The 16084-nt window shown below is 44.2% G+C and overlaps 1 protein-coding gene across 1 annotated transcript in view; it reads left to right on the forward strand.

Annotated features, from left to right (window-relative positions):
• The window catches only part of WIPF1 (WAS/WASL interacting protein family member 1), a 57991-nt gene that overhangs the window by 11854 nt on the left and 30053 nt on the right, over positions 1-16084 (forward strand). The window contains exon 2 of the mRNA XM_074594843.1: positions 9768-9874. The gene's annotated coding sequence lies outside the window, so the exon portion shown is untranslated. The remainder of the gene's footprint in view (positions 1-9767; positions 9875-16084) is intronic.

Consider the following 16084-nt stretch of genomic DNA (forward strand, 5'->3'; position numbering starts at 1 on the left):
GGAATAAAAGATCATATCCATTATACAGCAGAGAAGCTGCTTCGGTTTTATAATCACCCAGCAAGTATGCACAGACTCTGATCTGTGTCTATATTTGGCATCCAAATATTCCTGATGTGGAATATACCACCCATGGGAAGAATGCAAGAAATGGACTAAAGTTCCCACTGTTTGGGACTTATTTTCACTTTAAAAAAAAAAAAAAAGGGTATGAGCTTTGGATAGGATGCTCCTGCTATAAAATGGTGCATGGCTCTTTTGACTCCAGTGAAATCATGCCAATGTATACTTTTATATCATCCTGCTTGTAGCTAGCTCCCTCTCTATTTTCTACCTAGGGAAAAGTTTTCAGTGCTTCTAGTATGAAGATTCAGGGTTTAAAGGGGAAATAAACTAAGCAGAAGTAACCGCTTGAAACTGTATGGCCTGTGTCAGATGCAAAATTGCTCTTGCCAATGAATATTATTTTTGTGGCTTTAAAACGTGCGGCTGTTGTGGTAGGTCATGATTTCTAAGGTACAGATTTATTTAGCTTTTTTTCACTTGTGTATATATGTATGTGTGACTCTTCATCGTGTTGTTCATACCTGAAACTTCCTAAACTTTAAACTCATGCTAATAGCTAAAGACAAATTGCTCTCTAATAAATCCCTTTTAATATCACCATCATAGCAATGTTCATGTATTGAACAAGATACTTGTCATTGGCAAGGTATAAAAAAAAAAAAAATCAAACCCCCAAACTGCTCTAGAAAAACAGCTTGGCAATTTTTACTGAGCAGAAATTGTTGCAAATACTCTTTGGAAAGATAGAATATGTTGTTTCTTATGTTGGTGGATGTGTTGAGTAATTCCATTTTCTTTGATCAGGTCAAAGAGAAACTGTGTCTTAAGCTTACTGTGTAAAAAGGCTGCAAACTAAGAAATTAGGCTTTATGTGAAAGTATTGTAAGCAATGACCAATGTCATTACTTTTAAGCTCGTTTGGTTCCTGAAAACAAATTAAAGTTATTTGAAATATCTATAATGATATGAAAAGACTTCCACAAAGATGAAGTTCACCTTTTAGAAATATATTTTGTGATATATTTCATAATACACGTGCAGTGCAGGACTTTTTTTCAGGAGTCTGTTAGCATCTGTATTATCGGGGCAGGGAGGACAAGTAACTTTCTGAGAGCAGGGTTTGTCAGTTCAGCAGTTTTCACTTGAGTCAAGAAATTTGTAGGCGTTTCTAGGCATACTGCATTGTCTTAGTAACGGCTTTTATTTACTTGTCTGTCCTCGGAAAGGATAACTTGTGGTAACCAAGGGCAATAGCTGAAAATCTGAAGGCTCATACACATGTACCTGTATGTAGGTTTTTTGTGCCAGAACTTGTTTTTTCCTGTTTCAGACAGGACTGGAGCAGTGTGAAAGCTCTTCATCTTCCAGACACACATGGCTACGAAGGGGGTATTGCCAGAAATTTTCTTGACCATCAGATTTTGCTTACATCCCGGATGGAGGTCAAGATAGACTCTCTGTTTTATCTGATATGATTCTCCCACCCCCAAGGAACATGTTAATATTTCATCATTCTGAAGCAACATAGTGGGCAACATTAAATATTTACATCTCTCTGCAAAGTCACACAGATGCCACCAGGATACTTACCTCTACATCACACATGCTCTAATTCACCCCAAACACCCACTGTTTACTAATCTTCAGCCCCCGTCTGTGCTGATAATGAGCAAGAGGAAATGGAAACAGCAGGGATTATATGCTACTGAGAAGTCCCAGTTTCCATGCCTGGTTGTAATTCTTTCAACAAACTCTTGCCGACTGTGCTCCTGCTTTGAAGTTTGAACACCTCTGTATTAGTGCTTGGCTCTGGTGATTTGGCAAACAGATTTGGGGTGGGTTGTTCGGGGGTTTTTTTGTAGTTGCATATTAGCAGCTCCACATGATGGCTTACTCCTGCAATCGCATGTGTTGTGCCTGCTCGAGGTCAGGAGCAGTACACAGGTTGCTTTGCCCAATCACCGAGATGTTAATTGCTCATATTTGCTGGTGACAGGTACCAGACAGAAAACAGTCCCCACCATATCCACTATTCTGTGTGTATAGAGTCTCAACCATATTGGCGAAGGGGGTGAGTTTCCATAGAATGAATAAATGGGGCCCATTTTTATAAGGCATATTTATAAGGCAATAAGTGGTATTGGTGTGGGTTTCAGTGCTGGGGTTCAGCATGCTCCATTTACTGGATACGGTGATCCAGGCTTACTCAAATGTGTGGATGTAGGGTAGTGCACATCTCTAAGCCAAAACTGTCAGAGTCCATGATTGCCTTTTTATCCCCATACCATAGGACAGCAAATTATTTGTGTAAATAGTTTTACAGCTGTGTCTATTACCATTCTGGTGTAGCTTATCTGTCAGGCCACTGTGCAACTTGTTATTGCTGCCGGGGTGGTCCTTTATCCATAAATCAAACACTGTTTGATCTCATGGCAAGTGAGGGGAAGTCAGTTTACCGCCTTAAAAACAACTTGTGCCATCTGCAGGGTTACTAATGCATGTCTCCATTAGATACCCGGGTGTACATAAGGAGGAGCTTCAAGTATATTTTTCACTCAGAAGATAAAGAGATGGTTTTGTCTTGTGTGTATACAAGGTGAGATAGAGCATTAGTTACAAGCAGTTGGCTTATTGTGTGGGATTACTGATGAAAATCCTGTCAAGGCTTCAGTCCTCTGGAAGATGCCAGTCAATAGATTCCCCATCTGTGACAAGGATGGAGAAATGAGCGGTTTTGCTTAGAGAGGACAGACTTTATCAGGCTTCAGATGTTTCCCTTCACGTCTTAACGGCCAGTGGTCAGAGCTTGACACATCCTCTGCTGTCCTTGGCGGTTCAGCAAACCCGGCTGGGCTCTGCGGACACGGCGAGTCCCCCCCGGTGTCACGCAGCTGCCTTTGCTGTCCCTGTGGCGCCACCTCCATCTCCATGGCCCCACTGACCGGCACAGTGAGGTGCCGCTTGCGCTCTGGCCTCAGCTGGAGCGATGCCCTGGGAGGCCGTTTTCCTTGGGCATAGCTTAAAAGCAGCTGGGAGACTGCTGGGAGTTACCTGCTGGGCGAACACATTCCTCCTGTCTTGAACAACCCCAGAGTATCTGGCGGGGGGGGATATAAAAGTCCGTTTGCCCCACCAGCGACTCCAAAGCACAGCTCTGGCACGGTCCAATATATGCCGCTAGATCTGCGCACGGCGGCTGACACATTAAAAGTGACTTTGTAAACGTAGCCTCTTCTTAAAATGGAGAGAAATAACGTGTCTCCTGTGAGGGATTCAGGCTGCCTGAAGGCCCCGGGGCGAGCCGCGGGGGGAGGACAAAGAGGCAGTGTGCTGAGAGCAAACATGGCCGCTTCCTGAACTCTTCAACTTCCCCTCAGCCGCCTCTGAAGCTCGGGGTCCGGCCTGTCGCCTCTCTGCACGCGTACTGAGGGGAAAATAAATGCCTAAGCCACACGCCTCCCGCAGCGCTCTCCAGTCTCTTCCAGTGTAAATAATGCCTTGGCCATTTGGCCCAAAAACTCTTACATGGGGGCAGAGCAGGTGCATCTGCCGGCGTGTGTTTGCATGTGTGCTCCCGCTACAGCCGTGGCAGCTCCGGTGTGTGTGTGTGCCCAAAAAGAGTCTTGATGCAAAAGCATCCATTTTGTGGACTAGCCTTTTTTTTTTTTTTTTTTTTAGTCACACATGCATTTCCTTTTGTGTGGGTATCCTCTGTATGTTTACACTTAAAATACTTGTGTTGCTTCTTAGATGGGGGTGATTTGATGGAGACCTTAAAGCAGCTTTCCCTGGAGTGGGACTTTTTACAAGGGTATGTAGTCGTAGGATGAGGGGTAATGGCTTCAAATCAGAAGAAGGTAGATTTAAATTAGATATCGGGAAGAAATTTTTCGTTATTGGGGTGGTGAGACACTGGAACAAGCTGCCCAGGGAAGCTGTGGCTGCCCCATCCCTGGAGGTGTTCAAGGCCAGGCTGGATGGGGCTTTGAGCAGCCTGGTCTAGTGGGAGGTGTCCCTGCCCAGGGCAGGGGGGTTGGAACTTGGTGATCTTCCAGGTCCCTTCCAGCCTAAACCATTCTGTGATTTGTTCAACACTTAGCTGCTGAAGTTCCTTGAATTGGGAAGGTTTGTGCTGTTCTCACCTTGCCAGCCTGAATGGATCCTCCCCTTTCCTGAGCTTGTCCCTTTATCCGGCAACTTTTTATACGCTGTCTGCCAGCTTCCAAGGGAGGCGGGATTATCCTTGCACAGCTGCTCTTGCACAAGCACAGAACTTGGCAGCCGGTGACCCCAGCAGCAGGCACGTGCTGCTGTCTGAAATCTTCTTGTTTGTGGCTGCCTCTTTGCCAGAGGTCACTTCTCCCCCACCTCTGTGGGTAGGAGGCATCCTCGAAACCTTTGTCACTCGATTTCCAGCAGGATTGGTCAGGCTACTTTAACCCACTGATAAAAATTATTGGAGCTAATTTGGCTCGTTTGATAGTGGTAAAGTAGTGAGCAGTGGTAGGGAGCCCCAAGGCAGCAGCTAGCAGCTGGGGAGGTAATCCTTTGCTGGTGGTCACCAGGAGGCTGCTCGCAATACCGACGTCTTCAGCTGGCGCAGTCTAATCTGAAAGATGACATTTTTAGTGGAAACATCTTAATTTATGCAGAAATTACATAGAATGCACCAACCAATGGGCAAAGCAGCAGCTCCCATGGGTTTGCTGTGGGCTTCTCACTGTGAGCTGTGGCTTTGTGTTACAGCCTGGGTAGCAGCAGAGCCAGCTTTGTGCTAGCAGTTGTCCCCTGCTGCCTGACAGTAAGAAAAAGAAAAAAAAAAAAAAACCAACAAAAAACTCATCAACTTTTGCAGATAAGATCAGTTCTTCAATATGGTCCATGGCACAGGCTGTGGAACAACTGTGCCAACACACCTGAGAGGGCCATGGGGCATGGAGGGAGAAATGAATGGCAGTGGGAGGACAGCCATAAAGGAGTGTGTTGCTGATGAAAGCTGTGCATCCCAAATGTGCAGCATTGCTGTCTCTCTGGTCACTCTCTTCCTGCCTTCAGGTTCTTCATGTCCATGCTTAGGTACAGCTAACTCCAGCAGTGCCCCAGCACAGATGTTTGCAGTCAGTCTCTGAGGGAACCCCTTGGTCTGTGTAACCCATCCACCTTCACTCAGTCCTTGCTGCTGCCCCAGGCATTGGCTGTTGTTATTTCAGCTCTCACTAAATAAAGAGATGTTTAATTGATCTCTCCCCCTCTGCCCCACTTAGCCTAATTGAAGGGTGTTTAACGTGCTCCACAAGGAGCATCTTCCAGCGCTCCTTGCTGACCCTGGTAAGACCATTCTGCATCTCCTCTGACATGGTAGTCTTCAAACTTTATCTCCAGGCTGTTCTCAGGACTAGATTGCCTTTCCAGAATTCACATGTCTTTAAAAAGAATTCTACTAAAGCACCACTTTTTGACTAATCCTGTAAATATATTCTTCCAGTTTAGGAATTTACTGTCCTCCTTCCTTTTGTGACATATGTTCAGGCCTGTTTGTTCCATCACAAGATGACAATATATGGATGCACATTGCTACAACTAAGAGGACATGTTTAAGGCCAGGCTGGATGGGGCTTTGAGCAGCCTGGTCTAGTGGGAGGTGTCCCTGCCCATGGCACGGGGATGGAACTAGATGATCTTTAAGGTCCCTCCCAACCCAAACCATTCTATGAGTCTATATCTACTTAAGACATGAGCTATTTTTCATAAGACTCAAACTGTTTGCCACATTCAAATGGAAAATATTCCTGAAAATTGCTGATAACTGCATCTATTTGAATGCAACAATTCATTACCACTCTGAAAATTTTATAAACGAGTATCCTGGAAGTGAAATTTCCCATGCCTGCAGTGTAATTACATTCTCCACTATTGCATTTGTTTCCTCTTTAAAAGAAGAGGGGGGGGCACTGAGCATACTGTAACAGAATCACATTCAGCATTTGGTATTAATACAAAGAAATAGTATGTAAAGGTCCGTTGAATCATGGAGTGACTCAGAAGGCGACAGAGGAGTGCTCTTTGGCTACGTAGAAATGTCAACGATTCAACATAAGAGCAGGAAAGCTCTTAAACGTGCCATAAAGGACAGTTAGTTTCTTCATCTGATTTTAAAAAGTGAGCGAAGCGAGGCTAGCAAGGTGCGGTGAGGAAGTGCGGTGTCACATGCAGCTCTACAGGAAACGAGACTGAAGCTGCTGGGGAAGTTCAGAACTGTGTGACCTCCAACGGATTCAAATAGCACAGGTTAGTCCTCTTAAAATGTCTGTCGCCATCCTGCTGGGGTTCTGCATACATATTTTCACAGACTTGTGGCAGGGTGGGGTGGATAAGAAGTGGTCCATAGGGCACTTGAGTTAGCAGGTAGCGAGTGACATGGGCTTTCAGAGCAGGACCTTATGGGGCAAAAATAGGAAGCTCTTCTGAGGGTTAGCCTGGTTTGTGAGAAGCTTGGAGCCTGCCTTGCCGTACAAGAGCAGCATGGACCTGAATCACCTCAGAGGTGTGAATGAAATCTTCCCTGTCTTGTTAAGATGTTCATATAATGAGCAAAAGGTCTGTATTTTTAATAGAAGCGTTCAGTGTTAATAAATACCAGGAAGTGCTTTTCCAAGCACAGGTTAAAGCTATTGACTATAGTGAGAACTTCCCTTTGTTTGATTTGGCCGTACTAAGTATATAGCTGTTCTGTTCGATTTTATTGGTGTAGTCTCTTGTTGAGGTTTTCTCTCATTCCTGGTGATTTCTGCTGAGAAATTCCATCCCGGCTTTTCTGTGCTAGAGGGTTTTGGCTTGGGAATGCGCCGTATCGGGAATGAATTGGCACCAGTTTGGTGCTGGAGAACTTGTGACTTCTCAGAGGGAGGCTGTTTGATGGGATGTGCATTTTGTATTCCTGCACAAAAATACATTCATTACTTTGAAACGTTACTAGGCCATTGTGGTTAACTAACAATTTTGAATGCAAAGTGAGAATGGAAGTTTGAAAGAAAATAAACTTCAGGATGATAAAATGTAGAGTATTGTAGTAGCGTATCAGAGAACCTGAACTAAAACTAAACCCCAGCGCGGGGCACACGTGGTGCTGGGAGAGCGTGGGGGGAAGAGGAGGCGAGGGCTGCGCAGCCTGTGCTGGCAGTGGCGGTCGGTGGCAAAGGTGCTTGCCCTGTGCAGAGACTCCCTGGCTCGCTAGGCGAGGTCACAGCTTGCCAGGCTGGGCAGTGGAAGCGGTTGTGATCTAGCACAAAATGCAGCTGTTGGGGATGATGACAGATGCCGTACCAAGGGCTTGCCAGACATTAAAATCAGAGATTTGAGTGTCAGGCAAGTATTCCTAAAACTGTCCATGCTTCTTCCTAAATCTTTTTAAAAACATTTCCCTGATGATGTAGAAAAACAGACTAAGTTGCATTGCTGTTATACCCTCCTCACACCACCCTGTGTGTTCATCCTGATCTCAGCATAAAAAAATGAACACAGTGGCTGAGGAAGGACCAGGTCATCGCCGCCTCCTGCTTGGGGAGGTGGATGCTGGGTCTGGCCCTGCCACGGGGCACTGAGGGTCTCAGCCGTTTGGGAATAGCAGTGTCCCTTTTCTGGCAATTTACTGCTCTGTGGCTGTCTCTCTCCACAGCCTTTCGAAGCCTGGTCTCAGGTTTCGAGCTTTGGAGTTTCACACCCAGAAGGCTCTGGCCTTAACTGGGCTTCTCAGCTTCTGTAAAACCAGCAAGTTTTGCAAAGAGAGCAAAAGTTCTGCCCAAAACCAGCCTTTCTGCTCTATTAGGGTTTACAGCCTTCACCAGAGCGCGGTGAAACTCAACTCTGTTTAACTAAGAATGTGATTTAAAACCAATTTAGTAAAATCCCGCTGCAGACATTTTCATTTCAGCCTAATCCTGCCCCATAGCGGCTTATCTCAAATAGATTATGAGTTGTTTTAAGCTAAATATAATGGCTCGTAAATAATATATTTGAGCCTCCACACAGTGGTTTGCGCCAGGCATTTGAAACTGAATTAACGAATAAACTGATACACTGTCTTAAATAAATAAAGCCTGACACTCTTGCTCTGCTACCAAGAGTGAGCGCAGACAACCAGACTGAAAGAGGAGGAAAAGAGCAGGAGAGGGGGAATTTCTGAATGGGCCAGTTACACCAGCTTGCGTTATGAAAACCAGGGAAAGAATGTTTCTTTCTCAAACAAATTAAAAAGGAAATCTGCAAAAAGAGGAAAGGGAATAAAGAGCACAGACTAAACAAAAGGAAATAAATATGGATTGGAATGAGAGAGAAGGAAACCAAAAAAATAAAATAGTAAAAAATGGAACCAGATGGGGACAAATTCTGTGCTCAGGAGAAAACCCTCCTCTTTTACTGAACTTTAGAAGGAAGGGTGAATGTGTGTGTGCATTTTCATATATGCATAGTATCTATGGAAGAAAAATTCATTTTCCTGTATGAGTTTTTAAAAATTATTTCTTTTGGTTTCTTTCCCTTGGGCAGTATTAGTATAAAAGTTTGTAAGTTTGAGAGAGCTTCAAAGTTAGATGAAAGCAGCTTTAAAATATCCTTAATTTTGCAATTACACAGAATGAACTGCTTGGGATGCCATTTTAATTGCTGGCCAGTTTTGTTCCCCAAAAGCTACTCAGCCGCACTGCTGTCTTGACTTCGTGTCCACTGGACACTTGGATCCATGGCACAGGCTTGCCCTTCTCTCTGCATGGGAAAAAACAGGAGTTAAGATGAACGAATACAAACCTGAACTGCTTTGGAGAGTTTATAGCAGGATCCCCTTGTGGGTTCCATTTCACCACCTGGTGTATGCAAAGGTTTCACACCAGTAAGGGAGTGGAGTCTCGAGACTCTGATCTCTAAACAGAAGTAAATCCGTAAAATGCTGAATAGCTACTGTTCTCGTATTTTATTTTAAATTGACTGGATTGTTGAAGACACTTTGTTGTTTTAATATTAAATACATCACATGGACAAGGGTATCTTTTGCTGGGATGTTATTCGCAGCATGTCTCTGTCACGTCTTGCTGGCCATTCCCTCCCCCTTTCTGCCCCACCACACACTTGAATGCAAGTTCTGCAAATCATTTCTGTAATTAGCTGTTAAATGCATCTAGAGGTTGAAGGAGGTTGGTTTTACTTTTTTTTAGTTGATTTGTTTCAGCTTTTGCATGCATTTTTCTCTAGCCTAAATTATAGAAACCTCCTTATTACAAAGCTGGTCAGTGAACCATGGCTCTTTTAAGAGGAGCAACTCTAGCAGTGGGTAACTCTGCTCAGTTTTACCACCACATCCATCCACACGTGTTTTTAGGCTTTTCTGTTTTCATTCCACCATTTATATTGGCTTTTACTGTGCTATGCTGAAGTCAGGGAAATTGTCTTAAATTTCTTTGAGAACAAATTGGGCCCCTTGGCCTGAGGGACTGATGTGGAGAGCACAGTCAGTGTATTTTTCCTGTTCTGATTCCTCTTTAGATGGAGGCGGGCTCTTCTTTACACGCTGCCAGTTTCTCATGCAGAATTTCTGCTTACGCAAGGAAATGCATAATAGATACATACTTAGGCTCTGTGGTCCCCAACGTTTCAGTTTCGCAATTAATAGTTTTGGGGTTGTTTGTTTATTTGTTTCTTCTTCCCTGCAGGAATGTGCACCCTGGGAAATGTTATTGCGATCTAGCAGCAAGTGTATTCTGGACTGAATTTGCCAGGCCTCCTATTCTGTGCAAGCGTCTCTCCGGCTGGTGACGAGGTACGGAGTCCATGAGGTTTGCACCAGGAGAGGGATGGGAGCAGGGAGGAGTCTCTGTGTGAGCCGCGGAACAGGGAGACACATCTCCGGCGTGTGCCATCCCTGGCCCATCACAGCCAGAAGGCACAGAGCCATCTCATGTCTTGATTTGCAGTGTGACAATACGGGAGTCATTCATCTCCAGGGCAGGATTAATGGCAGTGCCAGTTTACTGACGTGCTCTGATGTGGCACGCCTTTCCTAATGTCAGATTTAGGTGCCTTAGGTTACATCAAATTTGCTGCCAAACCCGCAAGCTTTTACTTAACACATGCAGTGGGTTGTTCGTTTGTTTTTTTTCATTCCAGTAACACATGTCTAACAGTGGAGGGATTTAAGACTTCACAAGTAGGTCAGGAGACCTAAGATATGATTTGAGCAGGCACTGTGAATTCGTACTTGACCTGACTTTAGAGCAAATGACGTTACACTTGAAAGCTGCACAGTGAAGTCTGCAATGTTCAGAGTTTGATGCTAATGAACAGAAATAGTATGAAAAGGTCTACTGAGACACATAGTGAATCAGAAAGAAAGAAATAATAGTGAGTTTACTTTTTAATTTTATTTTTTTCATTGCAGCAGAGGCTGAAGCAGAAAGCATGTGCATGTGCTGTAGATAAGCTGGAACATGCTGACCTAGAGCTGGTGCAGTTCAGCAGATCAAATATTATTTCCTAGCTTGAATGCACTGTGCTGTAAGCTTTGACTGTGGCTTCTTTGTGATTAGTGGGCCAGGTAGAAACTGGTGCTGAGAGGGTCCCAGAGGTGCTTGGGATTTTGGTTCTCCATAGATGTGAGCACAAAAACCATTTTGGGCTTCTTGATCAGGTCTGTTGCTGGTCCATGCGGGTCGATGCTTTGGTGTAGTTCCAGCAGCGCGCTTGCTTTGGAAACCTCAGACTGGAGAAATCTGGGTGCTGGGCTTGGGAGATGCGAGAGGGAAGAGTTAGCCATAGGAGCAGACAAACATCTCGCTTCATTCGTGGCTCGACAACTCATATCAAGCAAGATGAACTGCTGCCAGGATGAGGATTGGTGCAAAGCCTAGTATTTGGGGAGTTATTCCATATTAGAGGACCAAAAAAGATGGTACTACTGCGTGATCAGTAACCAAACACACCTGTTTTGACACTGCGGATGGATGGAAAGGACTGGCTGCTTTGCAGGAGGGAGATATGCATATAGGGAAAATATGAGTGTTTTTAAATTGACATTTATATTTTATTTCAAATTAGTAAATTGGATGCTGCAAAAGAACATACAATGCAATACTGAGATAAAGATGGTGAATTGGGTCACCCTCACCCATTTCAAATATGATGCGGGATTATGAAATGTCCTAGGAACAGCAGTAATGAGGGACAGACCAAATACAGCCTGTGAGGAAAGACTGGAGGCAATAGGATTGCTTAGCCTAAAGAAGATCAGACTCGTAAACAGTTTTCAAATATCCACAAAGAGGAGAGGAATAAATTACGCTGCACATTGGTTGTAAATCAGATGAGAAATAGCAAATGAAAACACAGCAGAGGAGGTTTAGATTAGGTACTGGGAAAAGCTTCATTAGCTGTAAGGCTAACGAAGTAGGTGACTGAGGGATATTGCAGAATTTCTGTCACTGGAGATTTTTAGGGAGAGAAGTGATAAATACCTGCCAGGAATGATATAATTGATAGTGACTCAGGTGAAGGTCATTCTGTATTTCAATCCTTTGTTGACAGTGACTTTAAATTTTTCTGGTTATTGATGACAGCTGAATAGTTATTTTAAAGGCAATAAACACTTCCATAGGTATGGTACAGTATACCCTGTACTCCACTTTTCAGGGAGGGAAGGTGACATGCTATTCCTGAGTTTCTTGAGGAGATTTTGTTCTTCTAATTTGGGAGTCAACAGATAAAATGAGTGCACTATACTGGGGACTGTGGCAGAGTGTGGAGTTGTTATCACTAGCAGCTGGCAAGGTGACTACCAGGTCTGCTCCCGGCATAAGAGGGAGACCTGAAAAGTCAGGCTGTGCTGCTTTCTCAGGTGAACAGTTGCGGGAAGACAGAAAACTGCTCATTTTATCATGGATCTCAAAACTTTGGTACTAATGGCAAACCTTAGACTCATGCTGGCCATGCAAAACCAGTTTGGTCTGCACCGAACAGCCTTTCCTAACAGCCAGGTTTGATGGATCAGGGCTCGCCTGAGGCAGCGTTTGGCTGCAGGGTCCAGGCTTTCTTCGCAGGACAGCCCTGGTGCTGCCGTGCCCGTTCTGGGCAGAAGCGGGGCTTTTTCTCTGGGTGCTGGTGCCCAGACCAGCACCACCTGTAGCCCAGCCCGCTGTGGGCCAGCCTGCTTGTAAGGGCCTTGGCAGATATGGAAGAAAACAGCGATCCTTAAGATAGTCTGAGGACTGCCACTCACCAGGACTGCAGTTTAAGAGAGAAAGTAGACTTCATGAGAGTAATAGTGTCTTATGACCTGATAAAACCAAGCTGTGGGTTTGATCCAGATACAACAGCTTTCTGAGGAAAAAGTTTTCTTTTTATCTGGAAGCTTGTGGCCTCAGATTTGAAGTGGTTCTTAAACTCTCTCTTTAATTACCAATTCTGGTTTTTGAAAGCAGCAGTGTTAGAAGTCATACTTCAGTCTGCCGTTGTGCTAAATTTAGTCTTCAAACTCACTTAAAATAAAACCAGTTTGTTTTTTGCCCGTGCAAGCTAGCCAACCCCATCAGCCAGTTCGATCAAGGTTTCGGCCATATTTACAGGATTCAGCAGATGTGATGCTAACTTTAGCTAGGGTTTAACAACTGTGACAACCACCCCTATTACAAAGAAAGGGGAAATTGGCTGCCACCCTCCAATACCTGCTGTTTCAGGGCACCTGAACTGAGCACTCCGGCCTGCAATGGCTGATTTGTTTTCTCCTCTGAGCTTCTGGTAGATGGGCATTAGCAAGGTTAAATTTGAGCAGCCCTGTGGAGTAAGAGGACTTGCCGATGAATGCTCTAAAGAGGAAATGCAAGTGTTGAATGATGGTATGTGGCTGCTTTTGGTTTTGTGGGTATGGTTTTTCCTGGCAGTATCATGCCATACATACATTTATACTTTTTTTTTTTTTTTTTAGATTAAACAGCACCAAACTACTACTTTTTATGCAAAAAGCTGCATTTGGAATACTAGCAGGAGCTCAGCTAGACCTGCTGCCTTGCATGGAGGCAAATAACCTCCAAAACCAGCTGCTCCCTGGGCTCCCAGTGAGCTCCTGTGGAGCAGGCTGGCTCGGAGCTGCCGGCTAACACGGAGGTGCGATGCTGCCTGGGCACCGCTTCCAAAAACCTGGCAGGAACAAGGAACTGCTGTTGGCCTCAGAGCCGCTGGCCAGGGCACCTTGTCTCTCTCCTCAAGCAATGGCTTGTAGCTCCCACCGAGTTCAAGCAAGATGTGGATTTGTCCCTCTTAGAGTATTCACCTGCCTTGCACATCTGCCTGGGTCTGACCTACACAGTCAGCTAGATATGACCTCATGTGTGATGCCACTACAGTCCCAAGCCCCCTGGTAAACCTGTGTCCTCCAGGGCAGGCACCATCATGGCACGTTGCCTTTGACTACGCTTGCTGCATGGAAACACTTGGTTGTCAAAGGTCATGGAAAACAGTTGAGATCTAAATATCTAAAATTTAAAATAAAATGCAGGTAGATGAATGGAATCACTTGGTTTTAACTGACAATGACTTGGGCAAATGCCATCTTTTGATGTGTGTGGAGTCGACCAGCTTTACAAGTAGAAAGTGGGGGGTGCCGCATGTATCCTTGGGGTCCTGCCCAGGTTGCTGCAGTGGGCAACGTGGCGGTGCCGTTTTCCTTCTCAGGAAGGCAACGCAGGACAAGCCTCCTCTTTGCGTAGGGGAAGATTGACTAGGTCTTGTGCTAAGCCGTGAAAGGCATTGCCCTGCCTGTTTTTTTGGCAGAATCCATTAATAATCATTCTTTCCAGCTTCTCTTCTTCACTCGCTAGTGCAGCACTTGCCATGTGCAGCTGTAAAAAGTTGTTTCCAAAGAGAAACAAATTGGAGCAAAGACTTCTGTAATCGGAGACGTGGAGGAAAGCAGAAGGGCGTTTTCACTTTGTTGTCCTTGGTTGCTTTTGGTTTGATTTGTGCCATGCTTTAAACTAGTCCCCTTTGCAGAACTTTGGGATCCCTCGCTTGTCCGCATCCACGTCCCCCCAAGTCTTAGTTCTAGTGGCACCGACTTGCCCCGTCTCCGTCCCGGGACCAGGAGATGATCAAGGCAGTCAGGAAACAGCAAGGGAGTCCCTGTGCTGGGTCAGCATGACGATACGCTAGTGAAGCTATGAAAACAGAAGCCTCTAGCAATAGGGTTGAGATGCCTAAGTTGGAAAATTTCTGTTTGGATGTCAAAGTTAACGATCGCAGTTACAGTTTTTCAGGATATTTTTACTGAAAAGCTTTTCTAATTAAAACCATCCATTTATCAAAATCTTAATTTTTTTTCCCTCTCCGACATCAAAGGTGAATTTGGCACAAAAGTTAAATTTCAGATATGAAAAATTCTAAATCATCTCAGATATGAAAAATTCTAAAATAATCTTTTAAAAGAAATGTAAATTACCTAAAGCAAATGTAGGCTCTGTTGAAATTTGCGCTTCTAACAACAAAACTGTGTTGGTTTTTTTTTTAAATTCCTGATTAAGATAGAAATCTCTTCATGCCTCAAACTTTGTCAGGTGTCATGGTTTTGGCCGGACAGGACATAAAATTGAGACAGTTTCCCACTTTACTCTATTTCTTTCTCCCAAACCCCACATTATTAAATTTTGTAGTATACCAACATAGACAAATTTTAGTACCTCTCCAGGTAGAACAGGGAATCTAAATTCCTAGACTGAGTTAGTCTTTCATATAACACTACAATTGCTTTGAGTTTAAAAGAACCAGAGAGTGATGCAAAACAGGACTTGTATCTTGCTGTCTATTTGATAATTGCCAAAACAAGTAATGAAGTGTATTTCATAAATGAAATCTTCAGAAGCTGCCCTTACTTATAGGGCTTTCAACTGGACAATGAAAACCTGAGATTAGGTATGAACAGCTTAACTGTGTGCCTTTACTGTAGGTCTTTAAATTGGCATCATCTGCTGCAGATGTGTACTGTGTACTCAGATGCAAATGTACAAATTTCATAGTCCCAATATCAAGGTTGAGACTTCAGCTAAGGTGCTAGGTGTAAAATCTGAACCCTCTGTTTCAAAGTTGTCTCGCCTATGTTTCATAAATATCGAGTCCTGCTTTAAAAGGAGACAAAACTCCCAAGATTGATGTAAAAATGGCTTTACAAAGCTATTTTGAGTTGAATTTTTCTAGTAAATGAAACAAAATGTAATTGCTGTTGGTCAATACTCTTCTCTCTGCTCGGCTTATAATGGTATAAACATGAAGAATATTAGTATTGCCTGGATTTTAATCTTTGCATTTTTGCAGCTTATTTATTAAATAATTGAAACATCTCTTAGCTGTACCTTTCTTTTCCAAGTGACTTTTGACATTTTTTCTTGCCAAAAGCCAGCTTTGGAAATACTTAACAGAAAAATTCATCCTTGTATTACTCAGGATGTTTTCCGGAATGGACCAAATGGAAATAGTCGGTGATAGGAACAGCGCATGAGCGTCAGGGGTGACTTGCACACAGGCGAACTCAGATGCTGAAGGCTAAGGTCTCTCCTGTTACACTTGGAGTGGTATTCAGTGCACCGTGGGTTAGATTTTTAGTGCTTCACAAAGAGCCAAAGTAAATGACAGGCCGGGAGAGTTGGGGTTGTTCAGCCTGGAGAAGAGAAGGCTCCGGGGAGACCTTATAGCCCCTTCCAGTACCTAAAGGGGGCCTACAGGAAAGCTGGGGAGGGACTCTTTATCAGGGAGTGTAATGATAGGACAAGGGGAAATGGTTTCAAACTGAAGGAGGGGAGATTTAGATTGGATATTAGGAAGAAATTCTTTATTGTGAAGGTGGTGAGGCACTGAACAGGTTGCCCAGGGAGGTTGTGGCTGCCCCATCCCTGGAGGTGTTCAAGGCCAGGCTGGATGGGGCTTTGAGCAGCCTGGTCTAGTGGGAGGTGTCCCTGCCCATGGCAGGGAAGCTGGAACTAGATGATCTTTA

Source organism: Larus michahellis, chromosome 7 (assembly GCF_964199755.1).
Source record: "Larus michahellis chromosome 7, bLarMic1.1, whole genome shotgun sequence".
NCBI classification, from domain to species: domain Eukaryota; kingdom Metazoa; phylum Chordata; class Aves; order Charadriiformes; family Laridae; genus Larus; species Larus michahellis.